Source organism: Heterocephalus glaber, unplaced genomic scaffold (genome assembly GCF_053883595.1).
Source record: "Heterocephalus glaber isolate CG9 unplaced genomic scaffold, H.glaber_assembly_v1.0 deba00000281, whole genome shotgun sequence".
Classification (NCBI taxonomy): domain Eukaryota; kingdom Metazoa; phylum Chordata; class Mammalia; order Rodentia; family Bathyergidae; genus Heterocephalus; species Heterocephalus glaber.
In genome coordinates, this window is record NW_028258139.1 from 2,907,897 (window position 1) to 2,928,285 (window position 20,389).

Genomic DNA, 20,389 nt, shown 5'->3' on the forward strand with positions numbered 1-20,389 from the left:
AGCCCATGTACACACAGGAACACTTTACACACATGCCATGTGCTTGTGGGCACATACATGTGCATGCACATACGAACACACACCATAACACACAAGCACACTCTGATTCAGAGACCTTTCAAAGATGTATTTTACTAAAAATGTGGGTGAGACCATCTATGTGTGTACTTTTATTCTGTTAAAAAATGTCAACATAAAATTCATAACAAAAAAGCAGTTCTCATTCAAGAGATGAAGAGAATCAATATATTCAAAACATAGAGCTACAAATGGTGGCACACAACTATATTTTCTGCACTACGGGAGGCTGATGCAGGAGGATTCCAAGTTTGAGCCCAGCCTGGGCCCATCAGTGAGACTGTCTCAAAACAAAAAAAAATTTAAAAGGGCAGGAAATGTAGCTTAGTGGAAAGATCCTGGGTTCAATCTCTGAACAAAATAAAGGAGCATCAAGGTTGTATGATTGATGAGTGATACTAATTTACAAGTCAGTTTTTAAATTCTGTGGAAGCATTTGGCAGGAGCATACTTTATCATAGTTTAAGAACTATTAGCAATTAGAAATACAATATTTGGGAAATGGAAATATTTAATTGATGATAAAAGATCTTACCATTGTATCTTACTGTTAAAATATGTTATTCTTTTGAAGAATATTAAGTCAAATTTAATTATCTTCCAATGTACATGGTTTTGGTATTCTGGTAATAAAAATTTATAAGAATTAGCCTTCATTACCATCTTTGCTTATTTTTTAGGTAAACTTTTTTGAATATTTTCCTATTGCTGCCTGTGGAAGCTGCATCTTGTTTTTCAATATGAATATACAGGAAAAGGTAAGGGAAATTCTAAGGGTTGACAGCAAACAGCCGGATAATTTGTTTTATTTTGTAGCAAGATCTCTTCCTAATGGTGTTTCTCAGAATTACTACATTCACAGAGAAAGTCATGAGCATAGTTAAGACATAAAATTGATACACTCTAATAGCTGCTCTCTTTCCCCAGTGATGTAGAGACATTTATTTATGCCATTATGGAATAAATTGAAAGGACATACAAGGCATATGAAGCAACTACTGGTAATCAAAGCAATCTAGATCGAACCTATGACTACCACCTACTTTACACTGTTAGTTTATTTGGGAAAGTTACACACTCATAATTCTAATTACAGAATTATTCAGATGAATAAATGAATACATGAGCATTCTTTTTAGGTGCATTCTTGATGTTTGGAAAATGGCTTTAAGAGGTTTTTTTTAAACAATTATAGAGCCAGATGAATGCTTAATATCTGATTTTTAAAGAGTACACGTGTAGCTGTCAATTTTTTAAAAAAATTGTTTATTTATTTTTCCAGGGATGATGATGGAACCCAGGGCCTCACACATGCTAGATAACTGCTGTACCATTGAACTACATGCTTAGCCCCTGCTAATACTTATTCAGTCAAAAACCTACCCTCTGGACACTTTCTTACCGTCAGGCAAAGATTGTAAAAGGTTTTTCCCTTAATTTGTGTCAAATTATAGAACTTTAACATAAAAGCAATCAACCACTGTTTATAATTTCGGAAATATTAGATATAAAATAAATTTGAGTGGTTTTAATTTGAAAGCAACAAATGTAGTGGAAGAAGGTAACACAGCTGTAGTTATCAGAGTGACACAGATCTTGTTCTTTCTAACTCCGCTGGATGGATCATGAGTAGCTTCTCCCCGTAACTCTCTGTTGGGTATTTTATCCAAATTCCAGTTTATTTAATAGACAGGTAAAGTAAAATCATGAAGGGGATTGTGGATCCTTGGCTACAAATTTTACTTTGCCTGCATTTACTGCCACATTACAGCACCATCTTCTTTCCCCCTGTAGTATCTGACCCGAGCAGTGAAACAGATTTGACGTTACCACAAGGTGACCAAGGACAGACTTCATCTAGTAGCTTACTCTATGGTACAAGTAGTAAAATGAGGTGTTAGAAGAAGAGCTCTATGCCTCTAGCTCACAAAATTAAACAGGCCTTTCAGAGGGGCAGAGTACTTTCTTCTTTCTGTTCTTGAGAACAGATTAATTATAGAGCATGACATTATCCCATATGTTTGTAATAAGAGAAGTTGTCAGCCACATTCTTGCCTCCAATTATTTCTTATTAGTAGTTCAAACAGTGCAAATGGCTTTTGAAATAAAGCTTTTAGTGATTAATGTACCTCTATCCTGCAATTCAGTGAACGCATTTTCATATATTTTATTACTAACTGTGACTCTTCTTTAATCATGATCTATCATTCTGTATGTGGAACATATTGGGTGTGCATATAGTTTATTAAGCATTACTGCTTTGAAACCTGTTGGCTTATTACCACTTTCAAAGAACACACTTATTTTCAGTATCTGAGCAAATTTATGATTTAATTGGTACAGATGGAATGCTAAATGTAAACTAAACAAACACTGTAAAACATAACACTGTCTTATGGTGGTCTTTATATATCCGCCATGATTAATTCAGATGGCTATGCTTAATATGCAACCGAGCAGAAGACCTGCTCCGCTCAGACTCATTTTCCACCAGCACAGAGCGTGGTGTGATCTAGACAGCAGCTCTGGCAGTCGCAGCAGAGGAAAGGGCTGGTGCACTGCAGGTGACCAGCACACATAGGTCATGGGCTGAGGCGGCAGAACGCATTGTACTTCTAATAATGCACCCAGTGTCCTCTGAAAGTATCACGGGTAGTCTGGTCCGTGGACGTTTTCCTAGCCTAGGCCTCTCCCCAGGAGCATCACAACAATGAGGCCTTGTCAAAACGCAGCTGGGCTGGCACCCCGGGAGTCCTGGGTGGGGCCCAGGAATGTGCCTTTCTAACAAATGCCCAGGAATTGCATATGTTGCTGAAAGGCAATCACAATTTGAGAAACACTGAACTACTCGAATCTTACCTTTTTTATGCGCAAGATAAATTCTACAATATCCACATGCGGCTCAGTTTCTTCACTTTCTTCGTTGACATTCATATGTCTCTCTTGGTTTTTAGTGCCCACTAGATTGCCCTGGTATATATATATATATATCTACATATCTATATATCTCTCTGTCTGTCTGTCTGTCTATCTATATTCCATCTGACTGCAAACCCCTAAAAAGCAGGGGACACGACTGACACTTCATTTGAACTGTGTATCTCACAGGGTGGGTCATCAAGTACCTTTATCAACCTTGCCTGAGAAGTTTGTTGAAAAGCATGTTCTTGGGCTGCACCCCGGAAAAGAGGGAAAGGAAGGGGCTTCCAAAGTGGGCACCTAGGCCACACTATAGGTTCCTCCTGCGCACGGTGAGCAAGATACCGTGGCCCGGAAACACCGTCGCGGGCAGCAGGTGGCAGCATCTCACGGAGGAAGGAGCTTGGCCTTCCTGGAGCGGCCTCTCTAGCAGACTAAGGAAGCTGAGGGCTCGAGGCGCGAGGCCTGGTCTTGCTCAAGCCGCCCAAGTGGAGACCTGGAACTTCTCCTTCGCCTCCCAGGGCTGGTGGAGACGGTTTTGCAGGTTCCAGCGCGCAGCGCAGAGACTCTTCCCAGCCCCGAGCGCAAGTCCGCTTTCTGGCCGCGGCCGGGGCAGGGGAGGCAGGCGGTGCGCGCAGGTCAGCTGCAGCCAGGCCGCGCTCCCTCAAGACGGCGCAGGCTCGGCGGGCAGAGGCGATCGCGGCAGGAGTGCAAGCGCAGGGCCCCCCGGCTTTGTGTTAGTGAAGCCGTCTCAGGTGAAAACGCCGGGCTGTTTACCTCCCCTGGACTGAACGCTCCTCTACCTCTTCTAGAAAAACTCAGTGGGGATGACCATTGGAAAAGGGCGCGTCCAGGGAAGCTGGGGACAGAAGACCGTCTGCAAGACGGTTTCCTCCCAGGTGCTCTCTCTGCTCTGCGCCCTTTTCTTTCTACCTGTGACGTTTCCTCTGCTAAGGCCCTGGCTGCACGTGGGTAGCTGGGCCTTGCCTGGCACCATAATGTTTGGCTGGACATCCCTGCCAGCCGCCGTCCACTGGCTGAAGTGCAAGCCCCAGGCCCGGGTAAGGTGGAGCCCAGAACCCACTCCTTCTCCTGCTGCGTTCTGTTGGTCAGAGTCCCAGGGAAGACCTCCACTCAGGTCGGGAGGAATCCGCAGCTTGATGGGAGAGCGTGTGGGAGAGTATCTATCAAAAGTAGCATTCACTACATTTATGAATTAAAATTGGCAAAGCGTAATGATTGACATTAGGGAGTGAGAGAAACGAGTCAGGGTTTCTAGATTAGGGCATGCGATGCTGATGGCTGTACCAACACGGCGTTGTCCAAGATGAGATTAGTTTTAGACATGGTAGAATAGTTGGGTCTGTGGGATTAGCGGTCACCTAGATGGGGATATTCAGTAATTAGCTTATGTCTGATATTTGGATCTGGAGACCCTGTGTAGATTTGAAAACAGCACATGTATTTGGAAATCTGACCATAGCACCTGGGGAGAGGGAATAGATTGTCAAGATACATGCGCAGAGGAGGGAACTCAGACAGCTGTCCTAGAAGGAGCAGCAGAAGCGCAAGGGCTGAGTCAGATCGAAGATGGGCTGTGCTAGGAACTGAGGCAGGCAGGCAGGCCCTCCAAGAAAGGACTATGGACCGAGTGGCAGAGAAAAGAAATAAGGTTAGCGCTGGAAGATATTCTCTGGCTTTTTGACAGGTTCGTTGAACAAACACGTGGCTCAGTGGAGCTGGGGGAAGACAGTGAGAAGGCAGGAATTGAGGTAGGAAGGAGGAGAGAGTGAAAGACGACTCTTTGGAATTTTGGATAAGAAGGAGAAGGAATAAATTAGGCAGCACCTAGAAGAAAATTCTTTATGAAGACTGGAGATAAATAAGCGTATCTATGAGTGAAAGATAAGGGCTGGGAGAAAGAAGGTATCAGTAGGGAAGGTGCTGGGTGTGGTTCTGGGGCCAGGGAGGTGAGCAGGCAGAGGAGGGCTGAGGATCCTCTGGGCCAAAGAGCACTGGGGTGGGTTTGGCAATGGGTAAGGCATGGGGTACAAGTACGGGGTGACTCCTCCAAAGCCTTTTATCTTGTTGACAAAATTACTGCAGAGACAGTCCATCTTCAGGGGTGAAGAAAGTAGGGGGTCACACTGACAACTTGAGGAAAGTCGTCAAAGTCTGGAATATTTAGATGAGGAAAGGAACAAATCAAGAATAAGAAAAATGTCTGACCAGTAGTGATGCTTGTCTCGTTGTGTTGGAGACCACATATTTTAATGGTACCATTGTACGTGACTTTCTAGTTTCCTCCACTGGGGATAGATGGAAAGAAAACGATGTGAAGGAAGTACAAATGTGTGTGAATGAGTAGTTACAGCAGTCAACTATGTAGTCCAGAACGTATAGCAGAAGAAGAGAGACATGAACTTGGTTAGGTCCCCAATGAGTACACAAAATAAATGACTACTACTAATCTTTGAGCTGGATTACCCAATTACTAAATTGGATAGTTGTTCTCTTTGCTGCTTTCTATATCTTGGGTGTGGAGTTTTATAGCTACTTTGTGAATCAAATGAAGTCACACATGTGGAGTATGTGAAAAAGAGAGCAACATGCACATCATAAAATGAGCATAAACCCCTGGTATCTGAGAGTTCTCAAAAACTAAAATGTTTAACCTTTTTCAAAGTTCTGGTGATCTTATGGAAAGCATGACGACTAGAGTTAGTAACACTGTATTGTACACTTGAAATCTGCTAAGAGAGTAGATGTTTAAATGTTCTCACTGTGCCCACATGTGCACACACAGTAGTAACTATGTGAGGTGACGGATATGTTCATGAACTTGACTGTGAACTCATCTCACAGTACATAAGGTGTGAAAGGTATGCATTGTACACCTTGAATATATACAATTTTTCTTTGTCAATTGTCCCTCAATAAAGCTGGAAAAATATTTTTTACCCCTTTAAAACTCAAGTAATGAATGAATGTATTCTAATTATAAATCATTCAAATGACATAGAAAAAACAAAGGTGCAGAACTCTTGGCCATGCCGTTCCCACCCTGATGGGAAGCACTCTTCTGTGTATACGTGTGCATGGCTATTTCTCTAGTGTTACGATGGGAAGTTACAGGGCAGGGAGTGCGAAGACCAGAACTTGGAGTCATGTGGTTCTAGAACCAGTGATGTGTGTCAGCTGCATAATCTAGGGCAGGCTTCTAAGTGTCCAGGTCCTCGGTTTTCTCATCCCTAAAATGGGTTAAGGGGTACTTTAAAAAAATTGGATTCTATTTTCAAATTTAGAACCAGAAAGAGTTAAAGAACTGAATTTTACTGACTCAAGACAATTTCCATCCTATAAAAGGATATTCCTTCTAAGCTTTTATTTCTTCTCACAGGGTTGGTGTAAAGACTGAACAAGATCAAATAGAAGAATACAAATTAAAGGGCTGCAGCAATGCCAGCCCCCTGATCCCTGCTGGGGTGGGTGTTTCTGTCAAGTTCCAGTCCTATTTTCCCAGGGTTATTTGTTTAGTTGTTATCTCCAGAAGAATGGGGATGATGCTACTTACATAAGGCAAAAAAGAAGACAGCATACAATAGAAATGCTGCATTTTGGTTTCGGGGATGATCAGTGCCACCCAGGTAAGATCAGTTCCCTCCTCACTGCCATCCCCAAGAGCATCTTGGTTTTGTTTGGAGCATTTTTCTATTGTGAAGTTTGCTTTTGGTCTTCCCAGGGACAATTGCATTGTCCACGATCAGAGAAGTGATCTTTCAGCGGCCTAGGTACACTCTTTCCCTGCCCAGTTTTGTACAGAATTGTGCTCTGCACTTGCCGCATCAGAATGCAGACAAACAGATTGAGATGACCCTGTGTGATCAAAGGGACCACCTGACAGTGGGCCCATTCCTAGGGCTGTCTCTGGCTCTCAGAGGAGGCTGGATCTGAACGCAGCAGAGCACCTCTTCCCCATGGGCCAAGGGGTCACTGCGCCCTGTGAAGACCCCCAGATGAAGTGTTTCAGGGTTTTGTTGGTTTTTTTTTGCTACTGGGGATCGAACTCGGGTCCTTGCACTTGCGAGGCAGGCGGCGGAGCCACTGAGCTAAGTCCTCGGCCCAGATGAAGTGTTTTAAACATAAAACATTATTTGACATTTTTTCCAAATCAGAAACTTTACATTTGGGTCATTTATTCCTGTCAGGTTCTTGAGGAAATCCCTTGGCCTCTATTCTGTTTGCTCTGCTTTGTGACTTACTGTGTACCAACGGGACTGGTACTTGCAGAAATCACAACTAAAACATATAATTTCCTCAAAGCTATAGTCTTTCACCTTGTGCCTTGTCCTGTGCACAAACCCAAACCCGTGGTTTGCTGATTTTGCATCAGGACTTGCCTAACAGTGACAAGGGAGAAAGAGAAAAGAACAAAACTCCAAGCAGCCCTTAGCTTTGTTGCTGCCAGAGACTCATGGGCTACTGTTTTCAGAGAGAGTGACCACAGGCTTTGTCTTGAGAGGATTTAGCTTTTGAGATTCTCTGGACTTCAAATCTTTGCTACCAGGAAGGAATAAAGTCTTAACACGAAACAGGGCAGACTTTTGGACCTGGGAAGCATGGCTGAGAATCCTCTGTGGCGAGGCTTGATATTTCCGAGACCCTTTCAATTACAGATAGATCTGCAGACACACATGACACACTCTTTCCTTCCTTCCTTCCTTCCTTCCTTCCTTCCTTCCTTCCTTCCTTCCTTCCTTCCTTCCTTCTCTCTCTCTCTCTTTCTCTCTCTCTTTCTCTCTTTCTCTTTCCCCTCTTTCCTCCCACCCCCACCCTGCCAGGGTCTCATGTCTCCCTTTGTAGTTCAGGCTGGCCTTGAACTCACTATGTAGCCCAGGCTGGCCTTGAACTCATGGCCATCCTCCTGCCTCTGCCTCCCGAGTGCTGGGATTATAGATGTGTGCCACCACACTCGGCTTACAGACACTCTTGATCCTCAGTTCAGTCCATCCAGGACAGGGCACAGGTGTCTTTGGCCTTACTTCTCAGGTGAGGCAAACTCCAGATCAGTCAGTCAGTGATGAGCCCAGGACATGGGCACCAGGACTGTTGGTCTACCCAGTAAGCAGTGTCATCAGCATACCCAGCTGGAGTTTCAGAGGAACATGGTGACATGCCAAAACTCACCTACATCTCCCATTTCTATTTTTATATTTGTATACATGGTAATCTTAAATTTTAATTTCTACCTGCTTTGTCAAGTAGAATTTCAACTACTTCAATTTTTATTTCACCAAACAGAGTTACATTTGGTTATAAACAAAGTAATCCATTTCTGGGAATATTTAAAAGCTCTTAAATTGTTATATTTCTTTAGTGTTTATTCTCCCCCAGGGCAGTACAATAATCTCTAAATTGTAATTGTTCAATTAATAGTCCCTGCAAGAGTCAAATTATGGAATTTAAAAATTCTGTCTAGTATTTTATGGTGCTTTTGTTGGAAGTAACACAGAACTAAATTCACAATGGCTTAAACATTAATGCTCCTCACTGGCTCACAAAATTTGAAATCCAAAGGCAGAGGAGGACTCTAGAAGCCATTCATTCATCCAGCAGCTCAGTGCTGTGACAGAGGCCTGGCTCTTCTTTACTGTCCACTCTGCCATCCCCACATGGCTCTGCCTGTGAGTTCCAGGATCTTTGTAGGCTGCTCGCTAAGCTCCATGCTTTCCAAGTGCATCCAGGAGAGAGTTGTCCCTGTCCCTGTGCAGAAGAGCTAGTATGATCTTCCTAGAAGCCCTTAGGCCTCATGGGCTCTAATTACACCATAACCAGCAGCCATTGTAGCAAGTTAAGTGGACTTAAAAAACTACAGTAGACTCATCAGGGTCCACCCTGAGTCTGGGGTTAGATTTGTCTTCCTGGAGTCACATGGACTGGGTGGGAAGTTGTTAGAACAAATCTTTGACAGAGAGAAAGAGAAATGGCTACTGAGGGGATTCACAGGGAATTTTTAAATATTGCACACCTCAATTGACACTCTATTTCATGTGGGTTCTGTGTTTGTTATATATGAAACGTTCATTGGCGGTTACTGGACAATGGAGGAATAGTCTCCCAAGCAAAACAATCCATTCTGGAGTTGGACCTGTTTTGTTACATAATATTTGGCAAATTATTCAATGGTTTGAGAATATATGTGACTTGAAAATTCTTGGTTTGTATCATTTTGTTAAGTCCTGTGGAAAATTGTCCACTTTTAATAAGTTCATGTACCATGTGCTGTAGTCCTGCCAATATCAGAATCAATTTCAGGCCACTGTACTTGGTAATCTTTGAAGTAACAAGTCCTGGATGTTTTGCATGTAGTGTGTTCAAGAGGACATTCATTTAACAAGTAGTTACCGCACACTCAGGATGTGCCAGAAAGGTTTTCAGGCGCTTGGGCTGCCACAGTGACCCATGACACACATGTTCAGATCACACTTTCACTTCCCACAAGCAGGAGCCTTTGTGCATAGGGCATTTGTGGTAATGGCTCAGATACACACATGCACACACACACATGCACACACACATATCACATGTATATTTCTCAGCATTGGGGATGACTCCAAGGGCAGTCTGCCCCTGAGCTACACACCCAGCCCTGTTTTTTTAAAAAAATTTAAACAGTATCTCACAATTTGCCCAGCAGGGACTCAAAGTTCCATTCCTCCTACCTTAGCCTTCCAGAATACTAGGATTACAGGTGTGACCATTGCACCTGGCAGTTTTATATATTTTAAGTTCATAATTACAACTAGATTTAGCAGAAAAGTCAAATTTGGGTTTCATACTGTTATTAATATTATATCCTTGACAACCGGAAATTGATTAGAGAGAGCTTGATATTGAATGTCATTTATTGAGGACTCACTACAGGCCAGGTCTTATGCTAAGCAACTTCCAGCTCTATTATTACTATTACTATTACTATTATTATTACTGCAGTGCTGGGCATTGAGCCCAGCATGATGAATGCTATGCAAGCGCTCTGCCATTGATTGAGCTAAATCCCCAGCCTCTAGCTTCCAGCTCCCTTGTTCCTGAGGATGGAACTTCTGGTGGGAATGGCAGGGCTTTGCAAGGGTAGTTGCTCCAGCAGGTGGTGTGGGGACTGGTATTGGTTGGAGGGTAACCAGGCATTCCCCAGTGAGTTGTACAGGGGAGGAGGCTGTGTTTAGGAGGGGTGCATCTGCACTGGGCATGGGACACTGAGCACTGGCTTTACCTAAGCTGCCTTTGCTCTGACCTGTTACTTTAGAAACTGGTTATTTTCGGGCTGGGGATTTAGCTTAGTGGTTCTGGCGCCTGCCTCGCAAGCACAAGGTCCTGAGTTCAATCCCCGGTACCAAAGAAAAAAAAAAAAGGAAAAGAAAAACAAAAGAAATTGGTTATTTTCTTACCAGATAAATAACTTTATGTAGCAACTTCATTTTGTACTTTTATTAGGTGCTCTTACATAACAAATTTTGTTTTATTATGAGGGGAGGTGTGGGGGCTTTGTCACATGTGCGTCATTTAAAAAAGATTCTCCATTACTTTGCTGAGGTAGACGGTAAAGTTTAAATGTGCGGGTGATGTTTGATGGTGCACATGAGACACTTGAGTCCAGTGATGCCTCGGCTTACCACATGTGCTGGCTGTGAGTGGAATAGGGCAAATATCCACAGCATCTCTGCAGTCAGGAGATTGGTCCGCCTGGGCTTTCAGGGGTGTTTGAGTCCAGATTGAAGATGTGGATTCTGAGTGGCAGAGGATGTTCAAAATGTGTAGCAGCTGTGAGAGGTGTGCCTCATCATAAGAGAAGAGGTTGATTTAATTGTTCTTGACACTAGCATTGAATTTTCTTTGGCAGTCTATTTTTTAAAACAGAATTCTACTTAGAAAAAAGATATGCTCCACAGCAGCAAACCATCATCCAGAAACCAGGAGGAGGAGAATGGTAGGATTGTATTTACACCCTGACATAGGTATCCTTCACACCCTGATATATATCCCTCTCGCTTCTGCTGTGCATCCTGGCCACCTGGAATCCCAATTGTCACTTACAAACAAAGCTCAAAGGTATTGAAACCCCAGGCTTCAATCAAAGGGCCTCCTGGCAAATATAATATTAATTCTAGGCTTCTATTTGTAGCAATTTGATCATATGAACACACAATTCCTCCACATATTCCTTTCAATAGTTTTTATTTTTGCACATTTTCTAAGATGTGATTTGATGTACTTTAACAAAATTCCCTAATAGCTGAAATACCATAGTGCAACACAGCAGGGAACAGGAATGGTGAGAAAAATTCTCATATACCAAGGATGGGAGGAGAACAGATACAAAGTGTGTAAGAAAAAGGAATGAGGATAATTATATGAACATTCATTAAGAAGCTTATTATGAAGCTTATTTATGAAGAATCTCTATTGCTTTCACTAAATGTTCCATTGGTTTTTAATTTCAGCTTATCACCAAATAAATCATTCTTCATATTTCTGAGAGCAGAATGCAGAAGTAGTCTTACATATATCCATTTATCTAGCTACCCATCCATCATTGTTAGCTCATCAAACATGCAGTTCATCTTTCCAGAGGCCATACCTTGTGAGGCCATGAAAATATCATCATGTGCCTGGTGTCAAATTCCTCTAGCTGTCTGTTGTCTCAGTTTCTCCTCATATGTGAAATAGGAAATTATATTAGGGAAGGTGCTATCTTTACTCTCCAGCTATCACTATTCACTATTTGGAAGAATCACACTGGCCAAGAGAATGGCTAGAGTGTATTGTGCAGGACCTGGCACATAGTAAGCTCTCCTACTGGTGGAATCTCCCTCAGTAGGACCTGGATATCTTTAGGATAGAGAGCAAGTTTTGAGTGAGATGGTAGTGGGTTCAGAATTCCAAACTGACTGTGTGACCTCCAACAAGTTTTCTCTGTTTTTTAGTATCCTTCTTTGAAAAATAGATAAAATAATATTTACAGAGGATTCTTGTGGGAATTAGACTGTAAAGAGCAAAAGCTTTGTGCAGCGGCTGGCAGGAGATTAGGGACTCAAATAGTAACCACTTGGGAGCAAGGTGGAATGTGGCTGGCCCTCCATATCCTTGGGTTCTGCATCTGAAGATCAACCAGTCTCAGATGGAAAACATGAAAAGGAATGTGTGTCTGTACTGAACATGTGCATCCTTTGTTTTGGTCATGATTCCTTAAACAATATACTATAACAATTATTTACATAGTGTTTACATTGTATTAGATATAAGTAATCTAGAGATGATTTAAAGCGTACAGGAGGAGGTTTATAGTTTGTATGCAAATGCTACACTGCTTCATATAAGGAACTTGAGCATCTTCAGATTTTGATATCTGTGGGGGTTATGGAACCAATGGCCTATGGATACTGAGGAACTACTGAATCCTTTTTGCCTCCAACCAAGGTTCCCTTCCCATCCTACTGTTGAGCTTAAAAAGTTACACGGTGGAGTCCTTTCTGTTAGACATTGAAACATGCTGAGAAAAATAATGAAATGACCTAGAAAGGGAAGGATTTTGACCAGGTATTAGTTAGGAATACCAATTGGATAGGTGCAGCTCTTCTCAGGTGCCTGAGACTCAGAGATGAGAGAAGGGGATTCTGCTGGTATGGGAATCTAAACGGTGCAGTATTAGGGAAGCCTGACCCAGAGGAGCTGGGGTCCTGAGGGTAGGCACTGAGACCCAAATGGAGAGCAGATCGGGGCAGTCTCTCGGTGGGGTGTCACCTGGTGCACAAAGGTTGAGGAGAAGCCTCATGACACACAGCAACCCACACCATGGTTCTCCACGTCAGTGGTCTTTTCTGAGAAGCCTTAGGCAGCTCTTTTTGTAGAATGATTATTACTAATGGAATGGAACCTAATCTTTATTGATTGAAATCAAATGAATAAAAAAATCAAAATTTGTTCAAAATGAGCCAAAAAATACTTTAATTAAAATTGCTGAGAAATTCTGCAGTCAATACATCTACTTAACTGCATTTAAGCCAGAGCTTCCCAAATTTATTTGGCCATAGGCCACTTAATAGGTCCCACAGAAGCTGAGAATCATGGGCGCCTGGATGAGGCCAGCATTGTGGTGACACACTGTGGGCTCCACCATCGATGTCACTGGCCTACAGTAGCTAGTGAGCCCTTGGGGTTGCCCTGTGGTCAGAAGTATGGATTTACTCATTCAATCAGTCAGTTTGAATTGGAAGTCTATCCTGTGTCAATCACTTTCTAGGCACTGGAATTAGGAAAGTGAATGAAGCAGATACAGTGGGTACTGTTGTGGAGCCTTTGCTCCATTGAAAAAGCAGACATCAAACATGCAGATGTCTTATGGGCAAAAGATGATAAAGATAGAAAGATAAAGCTGCATCTTGAGTGTGCTCTTTTTTGCCAGGCGAAGCTAAGCAGAAGAAGGGAGTGGGCCCCCAGGATGCCTAGAGGAGCAGTCTAGGTTGGGAGGGCAGGCTCTGTAGAGTCCCTGAAATGGAACCTGGTGACAAGCTCCAGGAGCAGCCTGGAGGGACTGATCAGACCTGAAGGAAGGAGAGGAGAAGTCAGAGGAGGCTGGAACAAGAGTAACAAAGGAACAAATGGGTGGAGCCCTCCAGCCCATGGTAAAGACCTGGGGCTGCATCCTGGAAGCAACAGGGGGCCCCCGAAGGGTCTTGAACAGAATGTAGGCTTGGTCTTTGTTTTAATAGATCCTATGGCAGGTGTGTACAGGATGACCTACAGAGAATAAAGCAAGGGACAGCTAGGAATCTTCTGCTCTAACCAGTGAGAGACCAACCACGATGGCTGGAATCAGCAGGTGGCAGTAAAGACGGTAAAAAGGAGTTGAATTTTATAGACATTTCTAAGGCAAAGCTGCTAGAGTTTACTAATACATTAGGTGAGAAATCAAGTTGGGATCATGGATGTTACTGTGCACAGGAGGTTTGATGAAGAAATATGATGCAAACCAGATTTCCCAAGATTTTTCTGGGTTGCTCAGGCTCTACTACTAGCCAAATGTGTGACCTGGAGCAGGCACATGCCTTCTCCAGTGTTCTTCCTCCTCTAGGCAATAAAGGTCAAGATAGCTAATCCATGGGATGAGTGGGTGCAGTGTAAGCCAAGTACCTGTACAGGTGACTCCATACGATGTCATCAAGGAAGTGCCAATCAAACTGTCAGTGATATACTGCTACTTAGCTAAGAGGGCACTACATGCTGGTGAGGATGTGGAGTAGCAGAAACTCTTATTCATGCCTAGTGGGAGCGCAAAATGGTACAGTCACTTTGGAAAGACAGTTTGTCAGTTTCTCGCAAGAGTAAACATACTCTTACTGTATGCTCCAGCAATTGTGCTCCTTGGTATTTACCTAAAAAGTTGAAAATTTAGGTCCACAAGAAAGGCTGTGCATGGATGTCTATAATTGCCAATACTTGGAACCAAGCAGGATGTTCTTTATTTGGAGAATGGATAAATACAATGGTACATGCAGACAATGGAATATTATTTAGCCCTGGAAAGAAAATATCAAAGCATGGAAAAATATGGAGGAAAATTCACACATTGCTAAGTGAAAGTAGCCAATTTGAAAAAATATCTTACTTTAATGTCAGGAGCCATTCTACATAATTTTGGGGGAAAAACATTTTATAATTAAAGTGTGACTATAGCTTTCTAAGGCCCAATGTCACCTTGCCTGCAAGCCAGCTATGGCCTGCAGAAACATAACTTTACTTTGCGTCCAGTCACAAGTTGAGACCTCAATGGTCCCATGATACTGTGACACTCAAGGGCAAGAGTACATCAACTGAAGACATCCTGGTTTTTTGAGAATTGAGTAGTAATAAAAACAGAGAAAGCTTTCACCTGGGGGAAGGACACATTCTTTATTAGCCTGCTATCTTGTCCCACCTACTATGGTAAGAATGCTGTCCTTACTGCCCTCATCAACACAAGATTACTGCCCTCCTCTGAGTCCTCACCTAATACTCCCTCCAGCTATTGTGCGTACCCAATAAGTAGTGGCTAGCTTGGGAGTGCTAGCTTAGTCTTTGCCCACTCTGAGGCACTGGGCTCTTAGCCCTCCATGTACTTTGAAATTATGCAAGTCTCTACTGACTTTCTTTCTTTAGCTCTTGCAGTCCCCCTTTCTAGGCAATTGGAGGATTGATCATCCTCCAAGACTTTAAGATTTCAATTATATGATATTCTGGAAAATGCAAAATTATGGAGATAGGAAAAGATTTATAGTTCCCAGGATCTAAAAGGGAGGAGGGATGAACAGCCAAAACACATTACTATTACGGTAGATACATCTCATTCTACATTTGTCCAAACTCATAGAATGTACCGCACATAAAGTAAACCCGAATATAAACTATAGATGGTGGGTCAATACATGCAGGGTTTAACAAATGTCTCACTCTAGTGAGGGATGTGGACAATGAAGGAGGATGTCCATGCATGGGAGCAGGAAATGTATGGGAAATCTCTGTATCTTCCACTCAGTTTTGCTGTGAGCTTAAAAGAATCAAAAAACAAAGTTTATTCCCTGACCCCCCAAAGTACCATGATTTTTATCATTTTTAAAACTAAACCTGCCTCTGTAAACATGTTAAGGCTGGCCTAAAAATTTCTTAGTAAATAGTGAATTGCAACCTAATTTCATGTATAAGAAGACTGCAACCTTCTCTCCTAGTGAGTAGCAGAGTCTCAGCCAATCAGGAGCACCCAAGTGTTCAAATCGCTTTCAAATGAAACAGATGGGAGCTGTAACCATTGGGTTGTCTCTACACCTCATCTGCCGCTTTCTTTTTTCTGACTGTAAATACAACCCACCTACATGGTGAAGTGGGGCATTCTGAACCATTTTTGGTCCGGGGTGCTCCCTGACTCTAGAAATAAAAGCAAAGCCAATGAAGCACAGCAAAACTAGATTTGTTGTAATTTTCTCCTTTTACAAGGGCATATTTAGAAATAGAAACACTTGCTACTTAAATAATTAACCACAGTTAATACATGTCAAATACATATAATTAAAGACATGGCTATGAGAAAAGGGAAAAAAAATGTTTGCTCATGTCCGTTCAGTTTAGTTTGCTACTCTCTGGAGTGAGGATGCACGGGAGTTGAGGCAACATGGTGAGAAGTGCGTTGCAAACACCTAGGGGAACCTGTTGGTCTCTGGGCACGTGGGCAACACCAGGTGTGCATAATTGATCTTTCGTTCCAGTTCCTGGATGTGGTACTGGAGTCAGCTCTTTGGAAAGCCCTTTCTTACTCACCGTTGCTCCCCACCCCCAGCAGCAGCAGGTAGCCCTCCTTGAAAAACAATGCCAAGCTGTTAGAAAGGAAACTGGGGTCAGGAGGACATAAACTAAAGGGTCTTGGAGAGGCGGAGTTTCGAGGTTTTTCATGAATACAGGAGGTGATAGCTTTGGTTACATGAGTCCTTCTGCCTAGCACAATGGCTGGCGGTCGGTCCTCCCCATTCAGGAGACCACACAGGCTTGGTAGGAGGACGAGAGGAAGTGGGCGTGTCAGTGCACCTTCTCCCCTTGCAGACACTCACCCAATGGCCTCTGTTTACACAGCAAGAATATGTGTCATTGCCATCCACCTCATTGGACAATGTGGATTTACAAGTTGGGCAAGCTTTCCGGACCGGAACTTTACCTAAGTAAATGAAGCCATCTGTCCAGGCCAAAGTTTTCCTTTGTTCTGCAGTGAAGTGGCTTCTTAGGCAAATGACTAAGTGTTCAGCTGTTTCAGGAGAAACAAAAACCTTGCTTTCTTTTTCCATTTCTATCATCAAGGAAAATAACCACTTTCAAAGTAGGGTAAAATAAACTACTTTAAAAAGAAGGGTACAGAAAAATCTGCAGAGTTTAAGTTGAGCAGAGCATACATTATTACATTAAAGAACAATGCAAGGACAGTTTGAGAATGTCTTTTGTTTAACTTTTAAAGTGTGCTACAATTTAAAGAATGAAGAAGACTCCTTTTGTTTCCTTGTTCTGCAATGTTGAGGATTGAACCCAGGATGTACGCACGCTAGGCATCCCCTTACCTCTGAGCTATACCCCCAGCCCAAACCTTTTTAAAAAATAGAATATTATAGAATGGCCATGGTATACATAATTTATCAGTCTATAACTTTACAAGCTAAAATAGGTACAATCAAACATCTAATAATTTCTGTACTCTGCATGGCAAGTTTAACATTCCTCTTCTCAAAATAAAACATTTAAAAATTTCTGAAGGCAGTTGATAGAATGACTGAGAGCTTGACCTAGTCCATCTCCACGGAAAGCCTGTGGCACTGTAGACTTGATGAAGCAAGTCTATCTGTTGGAGGAAGCAGTGGCAAGGTTGGTCAAATGAAAAGTAAGATAGTTTTCATTTTCAAATTATAATGAACTTCTGCTAAATTTTGATTGGAAATTAACCTAAATTTAAAGAAGAACCCAAAGGAATGCAAACTTCAGAGTTGTCACTAGAGCTTAATTCCTTTTGGAAATTATCTGATGTTGATAATATGGGATAATATGAGCAAATGTGAACTGATCATATTAGCTCAATTATAATTTGATAATAAGCTGGGAAAATTATAAAAAATTGCTTTGAACATATATCTAAATTTAGTTAGTTGATTAATATTTTAGGTGCCTAACTTCTTTGCCTCAACTTTTTTTTGGTACTGAGGATCGAACTTGGGAGATTGAGCTTGCGAGGCAGGCGCCAGAACCACTGAGATAAATCCCCGGCCTCCTAACTTCTTTATCAAATGAAAGTGACAAAAGACAATTTGGTAACTGGTGTAAAATTACTTAAATTTTGTCAGTTTCCTAAGAATATTCAATTAAAGAGAAAACTGCTGAGGAAAATAGTTTTTAGTGAGATCTTTCAAATCCACCTAGACATCTTCATTCTAAAGTTTGTTGGTGATTTTACATAATGGACTTGATAATTGGGCAGAATGCATTTCTGGCTTATTAATGCAATTTATGAGTTTTTACATGTTATACTTCTAATCGTTACTGATTTCCTTTCCTTTCCTTTTTATCTATGTTTTTCTTTTCTGTTGTGGTGCTAGGGATTAAACCCAAGGCCTTGTTCAGGGTAGGCAATTGGCAATTGATTTTACTATGGAATGTTGAAGGATTTACTATTCAATGTTGATTCTTGAACATTCTTCCTTCTGTCCAACTGCATTTTGGTACAATTTAATTCTATTTTTACCTTGTTCTTTTCTCTGAAAATATCTGTGTAGGACAGATAACAAAGTGGCCTCAAGGCTGGGGATGTAGCTCAGTGGTAGGGCACTTGATAGGCATGCATCAGGCCCTGGGTTGGATGCCCAGCACTGCAGAGAAAAAGGGTGGGCTTTATGGACCAAAATAACAGAAACGTTCCTAAAAATTAGAAGCTCTGTCTCTCTTCCTCCAGTCTAAATTTTATGAACTATTTAGAAAAAAATCTGCATTATATAACCTTTTGTGTGTTATATAAATTTCACCTTATTTGCTTTATTAGTTTCAAGCAGAAACAAATGGCTTGCATACAAATTAAGTGTATTTTCTGCTTTGTGAGGCCCTCGCATAGCATACACTAGAGGCAAGGTGTACCAGTCATTTGTTTGTACCTATAATGAAACACCCAAAGCAAGCTACTTATGAGGAAAATTAGTTCCTTTAGCTCACAGTTTTGTAGTGCAAGGACACGGCACCTGCATCGTCTCGGTTCTGGCTGTGTCTTACTGTGTTGGATGGCACCAGCAGACGTGTGTAGAGGAGGAAGTGGGGAACGAAAGGAGCCCATCTCCATCCAGGGAGCGAGAGAAACTGGGTGGGGCCAGACTCAGGCTTTTATAATAATCTTGTGAGAAAGAACCAGAGAAAAAACCTGACTCCCTTTTGAGGGTACATTTCCAATTTACCTAAGGACCTCCCACCAGTTCTTCCCTTCCAAAGGTCTGCACTTTCTCCCAATACTGCCATCCTGGGAACCAAGCCTCCAATACATAGACTTTTAGGGGACAAACCACATCCAAACCAAAGCACAGGGATAAAGAGTTTGGGATCAGTGAGCTGCAGTGTGATGAGCAGGTGATATGTCCTTCAAGAAAAGCCTAAGGGTAAGCTGGATCTAGATAATGGAATAGATTTACCAAGAGATTAAAAAGTGTAGATTTATTCTCCAGCTGAGTGACACATCCATATCATCATTAGCTCCAGGAGAAGGAGATTGGCAGGTCCATTATGAGGTTCTGGCAAAGTTTTGGTGAGAGAATATGAGGCTTGAATCAAAGCAGTTGAGAGACGGGGAAGCATAGCGTAAGGGAAATTCACTTCATGGATTAAGTTTGTGGGATTGTATGGCAAATACACGATTGAATAAAAAGAGGGGTTAAAGCTTCTGAGAGATTTATTCTGGCTACCTGATGATGTTATCAACCACAGCAGTTCATAGAACTGGGGTGAGTGGCATATTAATGTGAAAAATCACCAAAAACTGCAGTGTACCACTGGACCATAGAGTTTTAAATGCTACATTCTGCAACCAATGAGGTCTAACAACACTATCCAAACTGCAGTCAGCACTAGACCACTTCCTACATTGTCTTTCACTCCATCTAGATTAATAATTTAGAAATCTCATAGATCTATCTTGTAGAAATTTAGCTCAGATCTTACGAGACTAGTAAACCTCACCAGCAGCTTTTGTTGAAGAAATGCACATAATATTTTCTTTGTTGCCATTGGATAGAATTTATTGACTTTTGGTATTTATGCAATCTTTAAATTTCTTTTTTCCTTTTTTCTTTTGGTGCTGGAGATTGAACCTAAGGAATCCTGTGTGCTAAGGATGTGCTCTACAGCTGAGCCCCAGCCTCTACATACTATTTAAATTTTGCTAAGAGTGCTGTTCTCAGAGTGTTTCTGAATTTGATAACGGGAGCATTCAGGTAGGGAAACCAAATAGTCGGTGTTTCATTCAGACATAATCATAAGGCAATGTTCACTCATTGATGTGATCATTGATTCCACAGGTTGGGCACACTTTAAGCATTTTAAATTTGGAGAGAACATAAAATAGATTTGTTTGTTTGTTTGTTTTTTAGCTATATGGTCTAGTGACAATTTTACCAAGTTCATTTGAATGTTAAAAAAAATCTGCAGTATATTAGAAGATCTGAAACACTGTTCAAATTTAACTCATTTAAATTTATTTAGGTGTCATTATTTTAATTTCCATATTTCCTTAAAAGTTGGACCATTTCAAAATGTCTCTGTCAAAGTAGTCACTGTTCTTGCACTTTGAAAAAAA

At 41.8% G+C, this 20,389-nt stretch overlaps 1 long non-coding RNA gene across 1 annotated transcript in view; it reads left to right on the forward strand.

The window, feature by feature from the left end:
• Positions 1 to 3,431: 3,431 nt before the first annotated feature.
• LOC147830189 (uncharacterized) overlaps positions 3,432 to 20,389 on the forward strand; it is a 44,967-nt gene continuing 28,009 nt past the window's right edge. The window contains exon 1 of the long non-coding RNA XR_015440620.1: positions 3,432 to 4,058. This is a non-coding gene — a long non-coding RNA (uncharacterized LOC147830189). The remainder of the gene's footprint in view (positions 4,059 to 20,389) is intronic.